Here is a 6,790-nt window from a genome sequence, read left to right as displayed (position 1 = left end):
AGGCCTGAGAGAAGATAGATGGAGAGAGAGAGTTAGAGAGAAGGCCTGAGAGAAGATAGATGGAGAGGGAGTTGGAGAGAAGGCCTGAGAGAAGATAGATGGAGAGGGAGTTGGAGAGAAGGCCTGAGAGAAGATAGATGGAGAGAGAGTTAGAGAGAAGGCCTGAGAGAAGATAGATGGAGAGAGAGAGTTAGAGAGAAGGCCTGAGAGAAGATAGATGGAGAGAGAGTTGGAGAGAAGGTCTGAGAGAAGATAGATGGAGAGAGAGTTAGAGAGAAGGCCTGAGAGAAGATAGATGGAGAGAGAGAGTTAGAGAGAAGGCCTGAGAGAAGATAGATGGAGAGGGAGTTGGAGAGAAGGCCTGATAGAGAAGATAGATGAGAAGATAGAGAGAGAGAGTTAGAGAGAAGGCCTGAGAGAAGATAGATGGAGAGAGAGAGTTAGAGAGAAGGCCTGAGAGAAGATAGATGGAGAGAGAGTTAGAGAGAAGGCCTGAGAGAAGATAGATGGAGAGGGAGTTGGAGAGAAGGCCTGATGGAGAAGATAGATGGAGAGAGAGTTAGAGAGAAGGCCTGAGAGAAGATAGATGGAGAGAGAGAGTTAGAGAGAAGGCCTGAGAGAAGATAGATGGAGAGAGAGTTGGAGAGAAGGCCTGAGAGAAGATAGATGGAGAGAGAGTTAGAGAGAAGGCCTGAGAGAAGATAGATGGAGAGAGAGTTAGAGAGAAGGCCTGAGAGAAGATAGATGGAGAGAGAGTTGGAGAGAAGGCCTGAGAGAAGATAGATGGAGAGAGAGTTGGAGAGAAGGCCTGAGAGAAGATAGATGGAGAGAGAGTTAGAGAGAAGGCCTGAGAGAAGATAGATGGAGAGAGAGAGTTAGAGAGAAGGCCTGAGAGAAGATAGATGGAGAGGGAGTTGGAGAGAAGGCCTGCGAGAAGATAGATGGAGAGGGAGTTGGAGAGAAGGCCTGAGAGAAGATAGATGGAGAGAGAGTTGGAGAGAAGGTCTGAGAGAAGATAGATGGAGAGAGAGTTAGAGAGAAGGCCTGAGAGAAGATAGATGGAGAGAGAGAGTTAGAGAGAAGGCCTGAGAGAAGATAGATGGAGAGGGAGTTGGAGAGAAGGCCTGAGAGAAGATAGATGGAGAGAGAGTTAGAGAGAAGGCCTTTGAGAAGATAGATGGAGAGAGAGTTAGAGAGAAGGCCTGAGAGAAGATAGATGGAGAGAGAGAGTTAGAGAGAAGGCCTGAGAGAAGATAGATGGAGAGAGAGAGTTAGAGAGAAGGCCTGAGAGAAGATAGATGGAGAGGGAGTTGGAGAGAAGGCCTGAGAGAAGATAGATGGAGAGAGAGTTAGAGAGAAGGCCTGAGAGAAGATAGATGGAGAGAGAGTTAGAGAGAAGGCCTGAGAGAAGATAGATGGAGAGAGAGTTAGAGAGAAGGCCTGGGAGAAGACAGATGGAGAGAGAGATGGAGAGAAGGCCTGGGAGAAGATAGATGGAGAGAGAGTTAGAGAGAAGGCCTGAGAGAAGATAGATGGAGAGAGAGTTAGAGAGAAGGCCTGGGAGAAGATAGATGGAGAGAGAGATGGAGAGAAGGCCTGAGAGAAGATAGATGGAGAGGGAGTTGGAGAGAAGGCCTGAGAGAAGATAGATGGAGAGGGAGTTGGAGAGAAGGCCTGAGAGAAGATAGATGGAGAGAGAGTTAGAGAGAAGGCCTGAGAGAAGATAGATGGAGAGAGAGTTAGAGAGAAGGCCTGAGAGAAGATAGATGGAGAGAGAGTTAGAGAGAAGGCCTGAGAGAAGAGCGGGAGAGATGGAGAGAGAGTCAGAGCTAGAGATTCCCATCCCCGTCGGCTGCTCCAGCAGAGCCCAGGGTTTTATTAGCCATGATTAGCACCCCCAGTATGGATCCTATTCACTAATGACTTGAGCTGCTGTGGTTCACTGAGATTTAAGTACCACCTCAATCCCATTATCTCCTGTCCCTGAAGCCAGCCTCCGTCACCCAGGCCTTTGTGGGAGGGGGAGGGGGTCTTTAGGGTTATCGATAGGGGATCCTGGACTGGGGAACTAGAGAAGAAAGAGACAGACTTCTAATGGACCAATGGGGGGGCTGAGATCACTTCCGGCCTGCATGGCCAAGCTGCAGTCGATCCTTCCTGGTTTGGTTCTGTTAGTGGGGTTGAAACAATGGAACTAAGGAAAGGTTTGTGTGTGTCTGTCTGGCAGAATTGGTTGTTTTCGGGGGTCTCGCTCTCTGTTCACCCCTGAGCTACTAATTACAATTCAGATGTCACACACTCAGCAGATAATAGGAGTCAGGATACAGAATTAGAATATTCCATGGGACTGCAGGGGGTGTCTTCTTGAGAGAGGAAAGTGTCTGTTTAGCAGGGAGGGGGGTGCGGGGTGGGGGGTGGGGGTGAGAACAGTCTATATTTGGCCACTCTGTGTTCTTGTGCCCCCTATCCCTGTACCCCGTCACCCTCTCTTCACACGTCGGGTGTGTGTTGGCACGACGGCGGCTGTCTGTCTGTTAGGGGCCGATTGAGTGACATCTGCTCCGGAGAGAGGGAGAGGGACGGACTAGCTGCTCTTGGCAACGGTGGCGGTGCGGGCTCTGGCACAAGGCACGGTGGGTACAGCGGGGGCGGCGGCACCAACAGCAGGCTGTGGATGGCCTAACAGAGAACCGTTTGCCGGAACAGCATGACATCTCCTGGAATGAAAGCTCTCTCTCTCTCCCCTTCACTCCTCTTCTCTCTCTCACACACACTCCTCCTCTCTCACACACACTGTCGCTATCTCTCTCCCTCTCTCTCTCTCTCTCTCTCTCTCTCTCTCTCTCTCTCTCTCTCTCTCTCTCTCTCTCTCTCTCTCTCTCTCTCTCTCTCCCCTTCACTCCTCCTCTCTCTCACACACACTCCTCCTCTCTCTCACACACACTCCTCCTCTCTCACACACACACTTTCGCTATCTCTCTCACTCTCTCTCTCTCTCTCTCTCTCCCCTTCACTCCTCCTCTCTCACACACACACTGTCGCTATCTCTCTCCCTCTCTCTCTATCTCTCTCCCTCTCTCTCTGTCTCTCTATGGTATCTCTGTCTCCAGTCCTGTTCTTCTGTACTGCTGTCTGAAGCAAGGATGTCCACGTGTCATTTTTCATGGGATGTTCAAAGTAGTTAGTTTGTGGTGTGTGTATTCGGACAGATTTTTTTTTTTTTCATTTTACATCGGCAATTATTCTCAGAGCGTCTCGTTCCCTCTATTTTGAGCTGAACTCTCCGCTTTTGTCCTCATTTTTTCAGGTTTCATTAAAACAAACACCATTAATGAAGCAGTGCGCTGACATCTGCAGGAAACCAACAACTAACTGAATGCAAGGAGCAACATCCCATCTCAGCCTTCCCACTGTCAGTCACACACAGCATCTCAAAGAGAAATACCTAACCACCACAGGCAGGCATGCGGGACGGGTAGTGTGTGTGTGCTTCAGCAATTTACATAGTCTTTATTCATCTTCTCTAATTCTGATTTGCACTTACCAACAATTTAACATAAGTATATTTATTAGCCATCAAAACGTCATTAATTAACGCTCAGAAAGTTTCAAGGGACAGGAAGTATGTTTTTTGAATAAGGAGCAACAAATAAGATTTGATCAAAATGACTGTACCTCCCTCTCCTCTTTTCCCCCCTCCTTTCCGAGCTACTGAATCCTCCCCACCACCAGTCAGTGTTGTCAAGGCGATATACAGTTGATGTGCTGTAAATTGATTTCCGGGGAGATGTGATGGATGAATGGAAAATGAACATCTTCATCGGTGACCCCTCCGCGCCGTCGTCTCGATTGCTTCTCCCCACGCCCGCCCGTGATTGACAAGCGCGCTAACGAGCGCTGTCGCCGGTCGTGTTCTTATTTCCCTGTGTGGGAAACACGGCGAGTCTCCGGCCCTACGGTAATGAGCCCTACAAAGAGAAGGAGAGGACAGGAAGGAAGACTCGCCCCGAAGAGATGGAAGACGGAATGAAAGAAGTCCAAGTAAAGAACATAGAAAGGGCCAAACATGAAAGTAGATTAAAAAAGTTGAGATTATTGCCGGCAAAGGAAAGAGGCGTGTCATTGTTTATCTGTCTTCTACCCTGATGGATGTCTTTCTTGCTGACGGTTTCAGCTACAACTTCAACCTAATGGATTCCTAGAGTGGGCTGGGATTTCAAAAGACAAAATGAGTCTTGGCATAATGAGCGGCTCTTATGTATTTGATATATTATAATTGACATAGGGTGGCAGAGTGCGGTCCTTATTGGACTTTAAACGTCTCCTTCAACGCAGACGAGAGCTGCCTTCTAACTTCACTGTTCAACACAAACGCCAATCAAGGTGATCACAATTACAGGAAGACAAAAGAGAGCAGACTTTTAAACTGTCAACAAAACTTTATCGATATGATGGAACTCAAGGTCATGAAGCCAGGAAGCTACGTTTTAAGCACAAAGCCATATTGGCGTACTGAGTAGAGACAGAGAGTGTGTGAAAGAGAGTGTGTAGAGACAGAGAGTGTGTAGAGACAGAGAGTGTGTAGAGACAGAGAGTGTGTAGAGACAGAGAGTGTGTGAAAGAGAGTGTGTAGAGAGAGAGAGTGTGTAGAGACAGAGAGTGTGTAGAGACAGAGAGTGTGTGAAAGAGAGTGTAATGTTTACTGTTCATTTGTATTGTTTATTTCACTTTTGTTTATCATCTACTTCACTTGCTTTGGCAATGTTAACACATGTTTCCCATGCCAATAAAGCCCCTTGAATTGAAATTGAGAGAGATGCATGCCTGTATACCTGTACATACGTGTGTGTTTGAGTCATGTAATGTATTCATCCAGACGAGTAGTGAGGGTTATAAATCCGTGTTTACTTAGTGTGATTAGGAGGTGGCGGGATGTTGATGATGGTCTGGTGTGTAATCACACATCATGATTTATTCTCACCGTGATTAAAGCCCCCAAATGTTCCTATTGTCAGCCCCTCATCAACACACACAGGTAGGAGGCTGCTCTGATTAACACACACAGGTAGGAGGCTGCTCTGATTAACACACACAGGTAGGATGCTGCTCTGATTAACACACACAGGTAGGAGGCTGCTCTGATTAACACACACAGGTAGGATGCTGCTCTGATTAACACACACAGGTAGGATGCTGCTCTGATTAACACACACAGGTAGGATGCTGCTCTGGTTAACACACACAGGTAGGATGCTGCTCTGATTAACACACACAGGTAGGATGCTGCTCTGATTAACACACACAGGTAGGTTGCTGCTCTGATTAACACACACAGGTCGGAGGCTGCTCTGATTAACACACACAGGTAGGATGCTGCTCTTATTAACACACACAGGTAGGATGCTGCTCTGATTAACACACACAGGTCGGAGGCTGCTCTGATTAACACACACAGGTAGGATGCTGCTCTTATTAACACACAGGTAGGATGCTGCTCTGGTTTAACACTGTAAAGCCTGTTTGTCTGGGGTGAAGAAGACAAATCCATCACCAAAAGAAGAAGGTATCTACATGTTATGTGGTGCCATCTGCCATCCCAGACATCATGTACCAGTAGGCTACTAGATGACTTCTCTCAGTATACATCCAGAAGTTTACCAACTCTGCCTTCCTCCTGAAAGTCACTCATCAACTGCTGTGTGTCTCTCTCAGCTGTGTAGCTTGTTCATTAGTCTGGGAGGGGGGAGACGGGGAGAGACTGGGAGAGGGGGAGAGACGGGGACAGGGAGAGGGGGAGAGACGGGGAGAGGGGGAGACGCTGGGAGAGGGGGAGCGACAGGGAGACGGGGATAGACTGGGACAGGGGGAGAGACGGGGACGGGGAGAGACAGGGAGAGATGGGGACGGGGAGAGGGGGAGAGACAGGGAGACGGGAAGAGACTGGGACAGGGGGGAGAGATGGGGAGAGGGGGAGAGACAGGGAGAGGGGGAGAGACGGGGAGAGGGGGAGAGAAGGGGAGAGGGAGAGAGACGGGGAGAGACTGGGACAGGGGAGAGACGGGGGAGATGCTGGGAGAGCGGGTAGAGACAGGGAGACGGGGGAGAGGGGGAGAGACGGGGACGGGGAGAGGGGGAGACGCTGGGAGAGGGGGTAGAGACAGGGAGACGGGGAGAGACTGGGAGAGGGGGAGAGATGGGGACGGGGAGAGGGGGAGAGGGGGGAGACGCTGGGAGAGGGGGGAGAGACGGGGAGAGGGGGGAGACGCTGGGAGAGCGGGTAGAGACAGGGAGACGGGGAGAGACTGTGAGAGGGGGAGAGACGGGGACGGGGAGAGGGGGAGAGACGGGGAGAGGGGGAGACGCTGGGAGAGGGGGTAGAGACAGGGAGACGGGGAGAGACGGGGAGAGGGGGAGACGCTGGGAGAGGGGGTAGAGACAGGGAGAGGGGGAGAGACAGGGAGGGGTAGAGACTGGGACAGGGGGAGAGACGGGGAGAGGGGGAGATGCTGGGAGAGGGGGTAGAGACAGGGAGGGGGAGAGACGGGGAGAGGTAGAGACTGGGACAGGGAGAGGGTGGAGAGACAGGGATGGGGAGATGAGTCAGGTTCTCAGAAGATGATCCCACCAAACACAACTGCAGGCTCTGGCAGGGATGTGACTTCAAGCTGGCTGACAGTAACACCACAGCCCTCTCCTCTCCTCTCCTCCTCTCCTCTCCCTCCTCCTCCTCCCTCTCCTCTCCTCCTCTCTCCTCTCCTCTCCCTCCTCCTCTCCTCTCCTCTCCTCTCCT

This window comes from Oncorhynchus gorbuscha, linkage group LG23 (genome assembly GCF_021184085.1).
Source record: "Oncorhynchus gorbuscha isolate QuinsamMale2020 ecotype Even-year linkage group LG23, OgorEven_v1.0, whole genome shotgun sequence".
NCBI lineage: Eukaryota > Metazoa > Chordata > Actinopteri > Salmoniformes > Salmonidae > Oncorhynchus > Oncorhynchus gorbuscha.
The sequence above is the reverse complement of the archived record's forward strand: the minus strand, read 5'-3'. Positions refer to the sequence as shown.